A 17,362-nucleotide genomic window follows, 5' to 3' on the forward strand; every position below is an offset into this window, starting at 1 on the left:
AGAGACCTCAATGACTCTGCTAATGTAGAGGAAGAAGAAAAGCACCTAGTGGTTTGCAATAAAGTATGAATTTGCTTCTGCTGTCTCTGTAAAACCTAATTTTCTCTTAAAGGTTGATATATTAGTTTAGTGATACCAACACTTTAAATTTAAACCAACCTGTTGGCTTAAAAGGCAAGACCACCAGGAAAGCAAATGCACCATTTTCTCAAATGGGTATCCTCTTGCACTTTTTTTTTTGAGTGCCAAAAATTGGTGAGCTTAATCATAAATGCAGAAATAAACATAGGTTTTAGACAAGATATGGTTGACAATTCTGAGGCATTAATATTAGCTTTATGGTTTCCTGTAATACAGTCTACTATTAACAAACACGTTCTCACAAATAGTTCTCTATTTGAATAAAAGTGTCTGTGGCTACAGGGCCATCCCCTCTTAAGATCCTGTGTAAGGCTGCTAATGAATGTATTTGGAGGCAGGTGAGGAGCGTTAAGTCTGTCATCTTGGAGGGTGGAAATACCGTTGTCTTGCACTAGAGCTGCATCCCTGGACTGCTGCTTGTCCCTTTGCCACCTCCATTATCTCAAAAGGCATGGATGTATTTGGCACGTGTGCATCTTTTCCTGAAAGGTGGTCAGATGCTGCAGTGGTCGGCACAGTATAAGAACACAAATGTAGTTAGAACTAGTGACTCACTCCATGCAGAAAATTTCAAGCAGAAAATGACGCAAATAGTAAGGGGAAAACAACTGGAAAAATGGTGCAAATGTGACTAGGAGAGTAATTTTGCAACTTAAGGATTCCCTGTTGCTCTGTGTGATTAACAAATTATTGATTTCAGAGTAAACTCTTGCTTGTATGTACATCTGCCACCAGTTTGGAAGAAAGGCAAGAACATCTTTTTGTGGAGAGGTTGTGCCCTTGGAACTGCAGGTTTAGATTTGGGAACTTGGAGTCACTTTGCTATGGGGCTGTTATGTAAACATGGTAAAGTCAAGTAATTTTCTGTGGTTTGGCTTCTTATTTGTGTAAGCCAGGCAAGGATATTTCCCTTTTTCCCACTCTAAATAGTCTTGTCTACTGAAGTTGTCTGCTCTTTAATGTGCTTGGGTAGACCCTACCACAACGAGGTACTAATCTTGGTTGGATTTTTTTTTACTGGAAAGATTTCCATGCACTTTTTCCATTCCATGGGATTTTAGAAAGGTAACTCTGCATGTGTCTGGTTGATAATTACAATAAAATCCTTTTCTCTAGAATACTTTGGAGAAGTGTTTGGATTTTCCACATCTTATCCTCTCCCTTTTCATCTTTAAAGTTCGTCCTTTTGAGAAATCTGTCTGAAGGTGGGGAGGAAGCAACAACTAAAGATATGAAACTAAATGTAAAATACCTTTTTGATTTTACTATGTGTAGAGTTGACATTGGTGTTTTTCCTGAAAACCCAAAAAATTGTAATAAATGCCCAATGAATTCACAACTTGTGTGCCACTGAAAGTTTCTTTCCTCTCCACCTTCTTAGTAATGATATGCCATGATGTGCTCGTGATGGTGACGAGACAAGGTGCCTTTTAAGAGCTACAGATGGCTTATTTCTACATTTTAGGCACGTAGTTGCACTGTTTTCTCCAGTAGTGAGTTTCTCAAGTTCCTGGTCACCCCTTCTCTCCCCTTTTCACAGGGTGTTCCCTGCTTGCTTGTGCCAGTGCTGAGCGCCACAGGCAGCTGTGCTGGTATGACTGTGGCAATGGATTGGGAGTCACAGGGGACACCTGGCAGAAGGATTCCTTTAGCTTTGCTGCCAAAGAAAACGCTCGTCCCTAAATATGAAGGCATAGGCTAACATGCTCCATTGCTTTGTTTACACATCAAGTATTTTGCCTTCAGAAAACAGTGCCACTGTTTCTGTGCCAGCAGAACCACCTGAGCTATTAAATAATCTTGTGGCAGCTGCTGAGGGTGAGAAAGGTTGATGCCAGGAGCGCCATGTACTGTGCTACTTGGGATTTGCTCAGTGTGGAGGCAGCGGGGTCTGGGACCTGATGCCTTGGCAGATGGCTCTTGGCTAGGGTGCAGCAAAGGGCTGTTTTAAAGGCTGATAAAGTTCAGCAGGCCCCAAGGTGAGGCAATGGCTCCACAACTGTCAAGTCCAAATGGGGTACAAGTTTGTCTTGTGCTGTTGACGGCAAAGCATGCCTGCATAGCTGGAGGCTGGGTATTCATCCTTCACCCTTTGATCGTACGACATCAAGATAGTTGCTGTCAGTCACAGCTGTTCTGCTTCTCCTCTTTGATTCAAGTTGGAGACTAAATGGAAATTTAAGCATTTTCTAGTGGACTGTGGCTAGGCACTGTACCTGTCCTAATAAACCCTCAGTCACTGATGAACAGGATTGTAAAGGGAAGAAGTCTTTGAGACTGAATGCCAAACTTTGCATCTCACTGTCCTATCAGTCTCTCCCTTGTGTTATCTTGAATGGTTCCTCTACATGTGTTACCTCTGAAATTTGCTTTCAGAGTGTTCATTGTTGGTATGTAGTAGTTTGGGTTTTTCAGACATTGGGAAGATGTCTTTCCTCAGGTATGTAAGATAGTAATTTCATTTCAGCTTAACTGTTGAAGTGAAAATATCCTCACACCTCCTTTTCTTATAGCCCAAAGCAAGACCTTTTTCCTGGTATGGTAGATAACATATAGACAGTGCGGACACTGATGCATATGCATCCAAACATACGACAGAATATTTTCCCTTTTTTTTACAGGTACAAAAATACAAGCTGAAAACGGGTGAGCAGGATTTCTGGGTGGGTTTTAGCAGTCATCTTAAAATCCTTACCTTAGAGCATTTATTGGGGAACAAAGTCAGGCAGGATTTTCCTAGAATTGTTCCAAAATTGGAATTCTGAGCATTTTCTGAACTGGTAGAACTCTGGGGGCAGCACTGGCATGCTCTATTATTTATCGAAGAGCGATATTTTTACGAGTAGACCATGATGCCCTAAACAAAGGATAAATGCTTGTAGTCGTGCTGACAATCTCTTCCTGGTTATGAAATCACATGAACTCCAGCTTGCTTTAATGTATGTTTGTCACAGGGTCCTAACTTATTTATGCTAGCAATTGATATGATGGTAAGTAATGTGAATTTTGCTGCTGGTATGTGTTTATTCTGATCAAAGAGCTGAGAAGGCAATTTTGGGTGGGTTTTTTGTTTGTTTGTTTTTAAAGGGTGTATTTTCTTGTAGCTATAATGAAATAACTTGAATGTTTTAGATTAAAAAAAAATTAGTTGTCCAAATTGTTCAGTGACAAAAACCAAGAAAATTATGTGGGAACATTGACTATTCAAAATGAACTATAATGCCTCTTTGAAGTGCTTTATAAATGGATAGCTAATTGCAGGCGGCAGAGGGAATCTCCTATGAATGATAAAGCAGGAGAAAGTTCTTGTTTCAGGCATTATATTCCCCCTTTCAAACTGAAAAATAGTTTTCATTTTTCTTGGTTTAAAAAAACCCACAACTAATTTATTTCCATCAATCCTTTTTATAAAATTATTATTATTACTACTACTGCTTTTAGGAAGAACTTTCTCTTGCCTCTGTGGTAAATATAAATAAACTTGCCTCTTTTGACCTGATAACACATTAGCAGAACAACGTTACTGAGTTAGGTATCTCTTTCTGCAGCTTCATCTTCCCACTTCCATCACTTAACTAACTTCATGCTTTACCACGTGGTGTTATTTTTCTAGCATGATAAACAAGAAAACTCCTGACAAACTGACTGGCTGTTGCACATTGATCTAGATGTTAATGAAGAGAATCCACTGTGTTCGAACAAATCCCAAGATTTTACTTAATTCTGGCACATTTCTGGAGCTACAAACTTCATCCAAGACTAATTTTGGTCAATTTACTCATAAAGACCACTTTGAAATCCATGGTTTGTGTTCTCAACTGGTATAAATTTTTGTCAGTTTACTGACAAAAATACGTTCTTGACCAGATAAAAATTTATGCTAATGGAAGTGCTCATAAAGAAAGTTACAAGGATTATGTAAGTCTCTATTGCTGTCATCTTTGCTGTATATAGAACCCTTGTCAGTAAGGGATCATTGGCTTCCATGCAGAGATTACAAAGAAAAACACATCTTTTTTTACTTGAAAGACAGCTTGGTGTTTGTATCTTTCTTAAATTTTCAGGATATGTTTAAATCAAATTGAATGTGCCCTTAGTTTTAATCCTCCAGGATGTATACTTTGGCTCTTTCTCAAGAAACGGATCTTCTGAGATTCTCAGTGGACTCATTTCTCCAAATTTGAGAACTTGCCCAATTAGAGAGATGCTGGGTTTTTTGGTTTGTTTGTTGGTTGGGTTTTTTTATTATTATTTTGTAAGTGAGAAAAGTACACTATTACTTTTTGAGAATGAAGATTTGTGTTGTGACCCTTAACTTTACCTGTCCCCATCTTCAGGTGTTCAGAACATGCCTAACGATGACAAGTTTATATTATCTCTGTCTTCCCCTGCAACAAACAATTCTTTACTTTGTGACTGGCTACATTGAGAGCTCTAGAAGGTAGGCAGTGGTGAACCCAGACCCTAATTTCCTTGGTGGGATGTGACAGCTTTACTTTTTATGCTGATGGGGTACTGCATAATATCATTGGGTATCTTCAGGACAGTGGCTTGACTCCAAAGAAATATGTAGCCAGACTTTATATTGAGCCTAGATATAAACAGATTAGAATTACTAACTGCGTGGGAAGTTTTCTTCAAGTTAAACTTCTCCTTAACTTCCCACATTCAAATATTCTTGGACAAGGACACAATGGTTTGTTATATAAACATGAAAGAGGTATTAAATCATTTTGAATTTCCAGTCTTGCTCTTAAAATTTGGCTGGGAGCTTATCAAAGGTCTGGGGGAGTTTCTGCAATTCATATTCCAGGGGAAGAAAACATTGCTACAGATGCCATGTAATAGAAAATTGATATGTGGAAGAAGGCCTCCCACAAGTACCAGAGATTGCAACACTTCGGGGGCAGAGAAAGCATCCTGAATGATGTGCATAGAAACAGATGCAGTGTGAACGTATGTGCCTTGCGCTTTCTGGGAAATGTTTCTACTCAGAATAAATGCACTCTATCTTTCTGTTTGAAAACTGGGTGAGGCCATGGTCCTGTTCGAATGGTAGGGCTTCTGACAGATGTTTTTCACTCAATGCGAGGTAAGTGTTACATTTGAAACCAATAGTAAAATGCATCTGTCCCAGGACTCTGTCTTGCAGAGACTATGCTCATGTGCATATAAAATTTCATTGGGAGTCAGATGGGTTTAAGCACTACTCCAGAATAAGCAATCATTGTGATCAAATCAGATCTGCAGTTATAAAGTCTCCCAACATCTCCCTGGGTTCCGTGATTCTTTGGGTTCTCTAGGATCCTTTCCTGGTTCCTAGTTATGAGAAATAGTTTGCAAGGCAATTCATGGCATTCCTGAGTAGATTCCTGTAGTAGATCGAAACTTCTCAATAAGAGAAAATTACTTAGCATATTTTAAGGAGAGAAAGAAATGCACAATTCTTCTTCAAACAAAAAGTTGACTTCTTATTTTCTACACGAAATGTCAGTTTGGAATAGTGACATTACAAGAATGAGGAGCTTGCATCTGCTTTACGCAATTGACAGATATCCTGGAGATAACTATTTTTAAAATTCAGTTTCCTTTGGTAAACACTGCGGCTTTGTAGCACTGTCTGAAGTCCTCCTTCATCACCCAGATTTATAGCTTGCAGTTGCAACCCTCTGAGCCTTTATTTCAGTGATGGACCAGGAAAGGAAGTTTATCTATCCTTTCCTCTCCTGGAATAAATAATGGCAGGGTTTTAAACACTGCATTCATATTTGTAACTTCACTAATGATGCTCATATTTCTTAGTGTTAACACCTCTCTGATGTTTATATTCCTCAGAGGCATTTGTCTGGGTTAGGTTTTTTTGTCCTGTCCTTCATCTGACTGGCGGTTTTTTAGGACTGGTGTCAGTGTCAGAAACAGCTGGCAAAAAAAATTACTTGGTTATTTCTGCATCTTATGTCAATTGATTTATGGCGATTTATGTGTTTTAGAAGACGATGAGTGTGGATGGCTGTGGGGGATTGGTAACATGTGCCAAAATTTTCACTTCTCCTTGCTGGAAGTGTTTGACTGAGTAGCTGTTCCTGGTGTCTGATAGCTTCTTAGCAGCTGTAAATGAAGGTCTTGGTCCCTTTCTGCTCATGGAGATCTCTCTGTCACACAACTGTCTCCACATTTGTCCCTGGTCGATGTTGTGTTTAGCAGTAGCACTGTGTGACGTTTGGTCGTCATCTGTGTTCTGCATTTATTTTTAGTTCAAGTCTTGCCAGGGTTATGCAACTGTAACAGCACAATCGGACTGCTGTCTCCAGATGTCCGGGGGGCAAGGAACACGCTTTTCTCATCCCATGAAAATGAATGAGGAGCAGAGTGATTTCGTTAGCTCCCAGTTACCTTCCTAGAGAGAGAAGCCTGGAGACAGAAGAGCTGTTGCTGGAGCAAGGATGAGAATGCAGACATTCTCCCTTCCACAGGCAGGCAGCCACCTTGGTGGAGGAATATGATGTCTTCTTCCTTTTCCCAGACCAATGAACGAATATGTGTGTACACGTCATGCAAAATCTTGTGACTTCAGTGAAATGAGCTCATGAAATTGAGTGCTCACTGTTTGGGTGGCTGGTATGCTGTCCTGATCATAAAGCCTGAGGACAACATAGATCCCCGATTTGCCACCTATTTTTGTTATGTAAAAAAGGGGAAACTCTTTGCCAACTGCATTTTTTTTTTGTCAGATGTTAGGACCACTGTTTTTTGAGTGGAGCTTACTTTGGCACGTGTTAATTGTATGAGGTGGGTGAAGGGAGGGGAAAGATTCTGCCTGCAATGAGCTTTAATCACTGTGAGAGAAGAGACTGAGACTAAAAAGGTATATATGTAAAGAAGTGTCAAAAATCATAAATAAGCTACTCAACCAAAAAAAACCCAACCTTGTCTCCAATTGGTTGGTTGAGTAAGAGATTACCAACACAATGCAGAAATGTCAAAACCTTAAGGCAATCTAAGAGATAGTAGAAAGTCTTAATTTAGTTCTAATCTGCCACTGAGCTTGAAATGAGGTATAATGTTAAGTAGATCTTTCTGATTACTGATGATCGTGTCCATCATGGTTTTTTATGTTGGAAATACTTGTGTACTTAGTCATGTCAATAAAGCATAATGACATTAGATTTGCTTGTGAGAGTAGATACTCCTTTAAAAGACATTCTGAGTAAGGTGATGATTGTGGTATGCTCACACCTGAGGTCTTTTGTTCATTTTCCTCATGTCAAAGACAGTGAGGGAGCATAGCTCCTGTCCCCAAGAGCTGAAAGAAAATGACAAACAAGGTGTTTTGTCTTCTCTCTCTGCACTCAATTCCCAGACAATATTTGCCACAAAGTTAAGATCGGTTCCAGGTGGTTTCTGATGGAGAGAAAGCTTACAGAAACAGCTGCTCTGAGAAAGAGAGGAAAGGGGAAAAAAGTCAAAGCAAAAAAAAAAACCCAAACCCTTTGAAAAGTGTTCACGGTCCAGCAGTCATCTCTCCTGATGAGCATTGACCAGTGAAAAAATGTGATTGTATACGTGCTGACACGAACCAAATGCATAGTGTTTATCTGTTTATCAAAGCATTCATGTTTTTTTCGCCAAAGAAACAAGTTTTCTGTCTGGGTGTAGCACACACTAGATACATGATGCTGCACAAAGCACCGCCATGTTGAGATTTTGGCTCAGGAGCGGGGTAGGGGGTGGTATACGTTAGCACAGTGTTATCAGCAGAGCTATTTAATGTGGAAAGAGTATTGGTTGATGCAGGAGGTAACTTGTCCTGAGCTGACACAGTTCTGTGTGGTTCTGCACTTCACACCATAGGCTATAACCATAGATTTGCTCTAAAAGGGTGGTAAGATTACATGTATTTCACTGAACTGTCTTGCACAGCAGTGTATAATTTGAATCTCATCTGTCATGAACATTATTTTAAGTGGAATTACTCAGGAGTGAGAGAGCAAAACCATACCAAGAGTTAACCCCTTCTTCTGAATTTCAGTAAGAAAAAAAAAAAGTTCACAGGTAGCTAAAGTTCACTGGGCACTATGCCTATCAGATACTTGTCATTATTAGAAGGTATGGTTCTTGAAGAGGGACATTTTTGGTCACTTTAAAAGTTTTATGCTGAAAAATAGGTTGTTTACAGTGTATCTTAATTTTACAATGAGTGGCAATTGTTTCCTTGTTATTGTAAAGAATCTTGGAGGAAAAATTTCTGAAACAAATTTTGTATTTCTGAAACAGAAATTTGAAATGAGAAGAAGTGTAGAAGATACAAAAAATAGCAATTTATAGAAGTAATACAACTTTCTTTTTCAGAAACTGGTAACACACATTTCTTATCACAACAAACTTAATTTTTAATCTACTTGTTTTATTATTTTTAACTGCATTTGTCAGCCATGGTCATGTTAGTTGAAAGCGGGAAATCCACAGAGACTTCGTAAGATTTGCACTTGTGTCTCTAAGCTGAAAAGGAGATGTGAGGTTTGCTCCCCCTTGTACCTGAACAGTTGTTGGCTCATAACATTGTAGAGGAGACGAGAGTAACTGCTCCATCATTTTTCCAAGTGATTCTTTTCTGTGTCTATTTAATACTGGATCGTTTTATCCAGCCAGTGGTGAATGACCTTAACTTTTTACTACGTTAGTTTGTAAGCAGTGCTCATCAGACAACAGAGCAAGCTGTGTACAGCCAGTCTTCGGGATTTTCGTTTTGATGTGGGGTTAGGTGGGCTTTCTCCTCAAGCACACCACTACCCCTAAGGGCAACAACGGCACCAGGAACTGCAAGGAAATACTGGAGGGCAGTTTGCTGATGCGTTGTGTGAATGCGCGCGTGCGTGTGTGTTGGATAAAGAATGCTGCATGCATGAACTCTGGGGAGGAAAATTCTGTTTTCATTTATTCTTATGTTTACTGGTTGATATTAAGAGAGACTATTACTAGAAATTAAAAAGCTTTAAACATAAAAGCTTTATGCAGATACAAATAGCAGTAAAACGGATTTTTCCCAGCAGTCTTGACCTCTACTCCGTATCACATTGTTAGAAATACTTGCTTGTCTGGCTAACAGGAGATGTGGTTTTTTTTGTCTTGATTTGCTTTTAAACTCCTCCTTGAAAAACATTTATTCACAGTAGTTCTTATTCTGTAAATTTTAAATCACTTCTTTTAACATTTACATTTATTCCTTACTGAGCTCTTGTATAGTCCATGTAGTCCACTTTACCACAGTTTAAAATGTTGTTCAAAACTTCTGAATTGTTATTGCTTTGTCAGCAAGGAAAGCTGTGTTTGTATCTGTGAAGTGGTTTGCTGTGGCATATAGGAACATATATACATACAGAGAAACTGCAGTGGCTTATGTTTTTGCATCTCTTAAGCTGGTTGTACTGGACAATGAAAATAAAGGTCTTCTGGAGTTTTTGCACTGGAGTGCCACTACCAGTCAATATTTTTAAAGATGAAGTGTGTATTTTTGGGGGGGGGATATTCCCTTTATTGCTGTGGGTGGGTTAGCTCCTGCTCTGTCCCTGATTCTGTAATGCCTTTGCCTGTGTAGAAGGGTAACTGAATTTAGTATTAATGCTTTTAGAAACACCATTGATAGTTTCTCATGTACTTTTGTTCTTATTGGCTGACTTTCTGGAGCAAATCTAGTCTTCTGAAGGGTGAGTCCATATGGCCTAACGCAGGACTTACTTGCCTTGGTTAGGCAGGTTTTGGTGTCCAGTAAGATGATTTGGAGTAACAAAAAAACCCAAACCAAAACAAAAAGGAATAATTAAAAAAAAAAAAATCCCCTAATTTTGAATATTATAAATAATGTGGGAACTGGCTGATAAATGTCTTACCAGAGGGCAGCACAAGTGGGAAGGCCTAATAATCATGTCATTAGGACAGTGCCTTACTGATAAGAGGAATCTTAACTGTATATCCTCCTGGAAGAGTTGACCATTCATGGCACACATTCATGGATGGTCTTGCAGAGCACCTTGGTTTGGAGGAGGAGATGTATTTGCTTTAGCAGTTGTTTTACTCTGACTTCTTAGACTGGGCTTTGGTACCAGAAGCTTTTCATCTTGGGTGTACACCAGTGTCTCATACATGTGTTACACCTAGTAGCAAAGGCTGTCTTGTGTAGCCTGTTTTAGTATGAATTAGGTGTTAATTAGGTGTTTTCAGAATTCTGAGGATGTAACTGGTAGAAAATTTGATATTAACCATGGGATAACCATGAAAAATTACAGCATTAGAGACAGGAACGTGGTGCTGCATTCTCCTAGCTTTAAGAGCTGGACACTTGGCCTCCTGGAGACCAAGTAGTTTCACAGATCAATCAGCTACCAATTCCCTTTTCCTTTTGTTTTTTGGTCTCTTGCTTTTAGAGATTTATTTCAGATCAGCTGGGTATGAGAATGTGTGAACAGCATCAGCTCTGTCTTTTAGCCAACAACCCTTGCCTGCTCGGGGTTAGACATTTTTTCAGCAGCACTTTTTCCAATGGATATTTTCACTGAATGTATATTTTTGTCACTGGAAAAATAAGCATGAATATTAAACCAAATTTTAGTCTAAAGGTAGCGATCTTGAAGAATATCCTTTCATAGTTTTCTTAATCTTGTGGCTGTAAAGTTGTTAAAAGAGGATCTAAACAATATGCAATATCCTGCTGAAGGTAGAGGACACATGACTTCATTGTAGTTGGCTGAATCTATTCATTCTCATGCTAATGCACACATTAGCACACATTAGCATGAACACATTAGTCCGGAGATGATAATACTAAGAACCTACAGTAGAAATATGTGGAAAAACCTGTTTTTACGTAGTTCTTGAACAGAAAAGGGTATAATAGCAAGCAATACGTGCTGTTAACATTAATGACAGTGCCTTTTTAGTAAAATAAGTAAATTAAGAAATAGCAAGTGGATGACTAATTCTGTCTTCACCTGTCCTTCATATTTTCTGTTGTTGTGGCTTTTAACACAATTCTAGCTTAAAAATGAGAAGTCAGTAACCATTTGGTACTATGCCTGCACACTCAAAGGCTGGGGTTTTTTGAACAGGTAGTTTCCACTTCTGAATTAAATACCTTTAAAATTTTTTTTTTTTAGAATAAAACTAAACATATCTTTCATGAGGCTATGTTTTTCCTCTGCTTTCCAAGACCAAGCTCAGTGCAAATTCCTCTATCACCACCCACTTTGCCCTCCAGTATTTTTATATAAGAGGTAAAATACAAATTCTATACAAATTATCCTCTTTAAGTAGAAGAAAGGAAAAAACTGTTGGTATAAATATGAAATAGTAACATGTAGCAGCTGTTAGAATTTTGATGTTGGAAAAACCCAGTATCTACATGTAGAAACTTGGTAGTGAAGAAGCAGTAGTAGATTTCTTCAAGTTCAAAAGCATTCTTTTTTGGCTATCAGATAATAATGAAAAATATAATCTAGAAGGACAAGGTTATGTGATGTGATGTGATTTATGATTTTCTGGGTTTTTTAAGATTCCTTTTTAATTATGTATGGTGCATGCTGTACGTATCTATCTTAAGAATGAGTTAAATTTCTCAACTTTATTGTAATAAAAACTTGAAAAATTTTTTTTTCTAATTCTGCATTAGAGATATGGTTCAAACATAAGTTGTGGACTGTCTGGGAGTTTGTTTTTTTTTTTTTTTGAATGCATATGTACAGAGCATGTATATATCACAGTCTGGGGCATTTAAAAGTGTATTGTCTAATAAAGGAAAGGAAACATAATTTTGAAAGGTATCTCACTTAAGAGTATGTCCTTTTCACAGAATTTTAGACAATGACTTTGTGAAATCTCAGTGGAATGCACATTTCAATTTTTTTTTAATTTAGAAAAAAGCAGCGTACAATAATGAATGTCCTCTTTTAGTGCTGACATATTGACTGTTTTTATTGACTATGCCAAGAAATATACAAGCAGCCCTTAAAATATTAGCAATCTATAAGTTCCCAGTTGTAATGTCAATTCTTAATTTCAAGAAGAAAAGAACTCAGTTCTTGTGTCAGGCTGTCTAAGGAGTTGTTCTTAAACCTAACATATACTGATACTCTTATCTAATGAAAATTCTGGATCATTATGTTAATAACAGTGCTCAGCACTGGGGACTTTTTTTTAAGGCTTTGTACATAACTATTTGCTCTAGTGATTGTAGCATAATAGGAAAGATTTTGTATTATGATATAATTAATCCTCTTACCTGAGTAGTTTTACCTGTATGAGGTAATCATTACACTCACTTCCTAATGAAACTTGTAAAAATATTTTGTATTCTTCATTTTAAGATTTAAGTGTTCAGGGCTGATTTCTGTTCTCTATTAGTCCCAGAATATGTCAGCAGAGGTGGCTTTAGAGGTTTTTTCCTTTGTGCATATTTTTTTTAAGATACATACTACATGTAGCAGGATTAGTGAATTATGAATACATTTACAGGCAATGGTGAAGGAGAAAAACATCAGTTATCTGTGACTGTAGTTTTTCATTTGATTGAACAAATGGTTGGATGCCAGAAAGATGAAATATTCTACAGCTATCATATTTTGCTACAAATAACTTACATGTCAGTCTTCTGTGAAAATTTTATGCATCTACATGTTACTTTTTTCATTGTATGTTTTTCTGACTGCTATGGCATAAAGATGTATGAAATCATTTTAACTTTGTCTTAGATGACATTCTGATCCTGTCTTAAAAGGTAGCATTTTTTTTTAGCATGCTATGCATTAAACCAGAAATACGTCAAGTAATCACTTATGAATGGAGAAGTCAGTGTTATATGTTATAAGGCACTCTTTTCTTGCACCCGAGGGAAGGTGCCCTAAAGTACTTCAGCTGATTATAAAAGAGCTAAGTTTGCTTCTAATATACTAATATAATGTATATCAGTAGCTGTGGGGTTTTTATGTCTCTTCACAATTGTGTATTGCTGCTATCATTGGACTCTGAACAGTAGCAGAACTTCAGAGATGAAAATCACATTTCTGAAGTTTGATTACTAGAGGCTGTTAGAAACCATGGTGAGAAATGTGGGTTAAAGAAAGACTGAAGAGAAAAAAGTGTATATGGACTTTGCATGTAAGGTATATTTACCTATTTAAGCTTTTTGATTAGTGTTTTTTTTAGGCAGACCCATACTTCTGAAACTAAGAAACTGAAGGGTTTCTTGGATACTAATAAAACTAACACTTTCAGCTTAGGAAATATTTCTTTTTACCAAATGTCTTCAAGGTATTTTTATATTTCTGCAGGACACTTTATATGAAAAAAATATATAAGGGAAGTTTTGTATGGAGAAGTAATCTCTGTTAATAGTCCAGTTTATGTAGTTGTGGAGAAAAAAAGCTTTTGAGATCACAGTCTCCTCAGGTCTAGAAATAGAAAGCAGTAAATTTTGAGGTAAATATAGTTCAAGAATAATTCCTCTGAAATTAATTTCGCTAATCGATTAGACAATTTCGAGAAGAGGTAACAAGCATAAAATGCTAAAATTACATTAATTTCGACAGTGCAAACTGACCAATGCAACACAAATATCCAGAAATTTCTGTACCACCTGGTTTGCCAAGAAATTGATTTGCACAGATGTGTTGTCCGTTGACGGAATTCCGTTGACCTCAAACGGGACCTTCCACTGCGGCGGACACCTGCGTACAGCTGCCTTTGCGGGAGGAGACCTCTGTGAACGCTGGCAGGCACGCAGGGGATGGCTTCATTTGCTTTTTTGGATCATCCTTTGTTGTTGTATCAGTGACAAACTGAAGCTGATTTTATGCCCAGCAACTTGTCCTAGATGGTTTTGAGTATCAGAACTCAGGCAGTGTTTCGGGTTTGTGTGGTGGGCTTTGGCAGCGGCGGGGAGCAGGCTGCAGGGCCGGCTCCTGTGAGAAGCTGCTCGAAGCTTCCCCAGCTCCAAGTCGGACCCGACTCTGGCCCAGGCCGAGCCCGTCAGCAGCAGTGGTAATGCCTCTGGGAGAACAGATTTAAGAAGGGGAACCTGCAGCCGTGAGGGGGAGGGGGCTGTGAAAGAAACACCTGTGGAGACGGCAAGGTCAGTGAAGAGGAGGGGGAGGAGGTGCACCAGGGGAGGTGAACGGACCCACGCTGGAGCAGCTCGTGAAGAACTGCAGCCCGTGGGAAGGACCCACGCTGGGGAGTGTCTCCCGTGGGAGGGATTCCACGCTGGAGCAGGGGAAGAGTGTGAGGAGGAAGGAGCGGCAGATACAACGTGTGAGGAACTGATCCCAGCCCCTATTCCCCGTCCCCCCACGACGCTAGTGGGGAGGAAGGAGAGAGAACCAGAAGTAAAGTTAATCCTGGGAAGGAGGGGAAGGAAGGTGTTTGAAGATTTGGGTTTACTTCTCATTATCTTGTTTTGATATGATTGGTAGTAAATGAAATTGATTTTGTTTCTTCCCAAGTTGAGCCTGTCTTTTGCCCGTGACCATAAGTGGTGAGTGACCCCTCCCTGTCCTTGTCTCAGCCCACAAGCATTTCTTTATATTTTCTCTTCCCCATCCCACATCCCAGCAGGGGAGGAATGAGCCAGCAGCCGCCTGGTCCTTTGTTGCCATCTGGGCTGAAACCATGGCAGGAATACATATACTTGACAAATAAAGTTGCAGTGCAGTGTAAATATGTAAATAAAGTGCAGCTGCTGTTTTCTAATCTTGTGTCTTGCTAAAAGTGTGTTCAATCATGGTGCTTTGCTCTGGCACGTGAGCTTGGTAAGGCACTGATCTCTTTAGCGAAATGTGCTAGACAAGTGGAGATAAACATGATATGGAAATATTGACGTAGTTGCAATAGAGAATAGTAAAAATGTTGCACCTAAGTTCTGGGGTTTTTAATTTATTAATTCTGAGAAATATATTGCTAGTGCTCTTGCAACTGCTTAAATAAGCGTAAGTTTTCCAGGCAATGCATAGCCAAGGTTATTAGTTTGCTGGAGGATGCTTTGCTATAAATAGAGGTTCTAAATATTTGACATGGACTTGTTAGCAAGGTACTGACATACAGCTAACAGAGGAGGGTATCTGAAGCACATAGTTGCTGTTTTCTGTCTTTGTACTTAGAAAACTGAGCGCTAGGTGGTCTACAAGAAGTGTAGCAAGCTCAATTCTGAAGAAAATGTGTATAATACTGCACTGAAATCAAGCAAGCTGTTTAACATAATTAAAAGTTGATTGACACAATCCCTGTAATAAATGGATAATAGTATTATCTGCTAGTACTATTATTCTGCTACCAGAACGACTGAGACCATTGATCCTCCCCCTTGAAGTGGAAAAGCCTTCAGGCTTTAGATCAGCCTTGAACCACTGTTGTGCCTTTTTCTATGAATGCCAAAGAACTTCTTTCCACCCCAAATTAAACTTGCAAAAAGGTTGATTTATGGATTTGTCCTGATCTCAGGAGCATCCTCTTTGCCATTCATTCCAAGAAGGCTGCTAGTGGCCATCACCTGTTCTCTGCAGAGCACCCTGAGAGTAGGCACATAATAGTGGGATTGACTCCTTCTCAAGTACATTCACTTTAAAGCTCTGATAATTCCTTACAGAATTCCCAGTGGGGTAGGTCCTATTTATCTGGCAGTTTTTCTTGGTTACAAGTGTAGGTGTAATTCTTGGGGTGGCGTTTAAAGGCGATGGCTATAAAGAGAGCGTAAGTAGTAAGTGACAGGAGCAGTATGAGTTTAAATTCTTACAGGCGAATGAGAAGCTCCATTTAAGCATTCTGGATTTCACTCTGAAAAACCCTCTGTCAAGCTTTGATGGTCTTTGTAGTTCTTGACAGATTTTTTTGAAGGCTGGTGGCAGAATCATATCAGTTTAGAAGTAGAGCATAGATGTTTCTTGTCCTTTCTTCTTGCCAGACTTACCCATAAAGTTAACATATTTCTCGGCTAAGGTGCAGACATGGAGTGTAAATCCAGAGTCTTTCTGTCAGGGCTATTAAGGAAATCGTGCTGGTTGTTCAAAACATTGGTAAACTTGGGAAACAAAAATTATAGCTGTTGTGTGGATTTGTTTGTTATTAGAGAGTCTTTTCAGTTTTGTATTTATAATTAAAATGGGCATATGTGATGAGGATGAGGACCAATTAATGCTTAAGTTGTTAACTCATTTCCAGTATAGTCTCCACGAAATTTCATGAAGTAGTGACTGGAGAAACTTGTTTTCTTTTGGAATACATGTTTCTGGCAGGACTAAGACTAACAACTGCCTCCAAGTTGTTTTGGATATAGCTGAGAAGACTTAATTGATAGTGTTACGTTCCACGAGTAAATAAATGTAGAGGTTAATTCATCTCCTGACTCCTCTGCAGTTGGCTTATCTCATGGGAATGTTTCAATGTGGTAGGTCTTATAATATTTCAACATCTGCTGCACAGTGGAATTACAGATTACTTTGTCATGTTTTGTTGTTTTTATCTTTTTTTTGTATGGAAGTCCGTATATTCCTCTTTCAGCACAGAATACACGTGACATTCTTTGAAAAGATGTGCCTTTGCTGTAGCAATATTGTTGCTTGTTGTAATGGCCTGCTGACCTGGATACTTTCAGGAAAATACACTAAATTTTTAAAATAGAAAAGGAAATATTAGACAAAGTTAACAGAGTAGTTCCATTCTTTACAAAAACTTCTGTAACACCAGTTGCAAGTTGCTGTGAAGCCCTTTTTCATTTGTAGTTCACAATCTTTTCACTGGAAGAAATTTGTATGACCAAACAAATGGGTGATAGTAAAATTTGAAGATATCTGTAACGATTTAAAAACATTGCTATTTTAAGGGTAACCTGATTTTAAGCATGCTGTAATTTGGAATCTGAATATACTTTATAATTTTTCTTCATTATTTACCGATAATTCTTAGTTGTAATATAATGGACTTGTATGTAGCTTCTTAAAGAGAGCCCATAAATGTTGATTTAGCCTTCCTTATATGTTTTTGTGGGGAATGGTTTGATGAGTTTATAGGTGAGGAGAGTAAAAAGTTCAGGTAACAACTAACTTGTCCATCGTTCTGGACAAAGTCTTTGTAGCTTGGATGCATCTTTTGCTAAATTTAAAATATATATTACTGTGAAAATACTTCAGAAGTGTATTTAATTTTATTATTTATTTTAAGCATAAACTTGAATACTTGTGTA

The 17,362-nt window shown here is 38.4% G+C and overlaps 1 protein-coding gene across 2 annotated transcripts in view; it reads left to right on the top strand.

Moving 5' to 3' along the window:
* The window catches only part of PIEZO2 (piezo type mechanosensitive ion channel component 2), a 312,188-nt gene that overhangs the window by 40,109 nt on the left and 254,717 nt on the right, over nt 1-17,362 (top strand). The window lies entirely within an intron of this gene.

The sequence above is a fragment of the Buteo buteo genome, chromosome 3 (genome assembly GCF_964188355.1).
Source record: "Buteo buteo chromosome 3, bButBut1.hap1.1, whole genome shotgun sequence".
Lineage (NCBI taxonomy): Eukaryota > Metazoa > Chordata > Aves > Accipitriformes > Accipitridae > Buteo > Buteo buteo.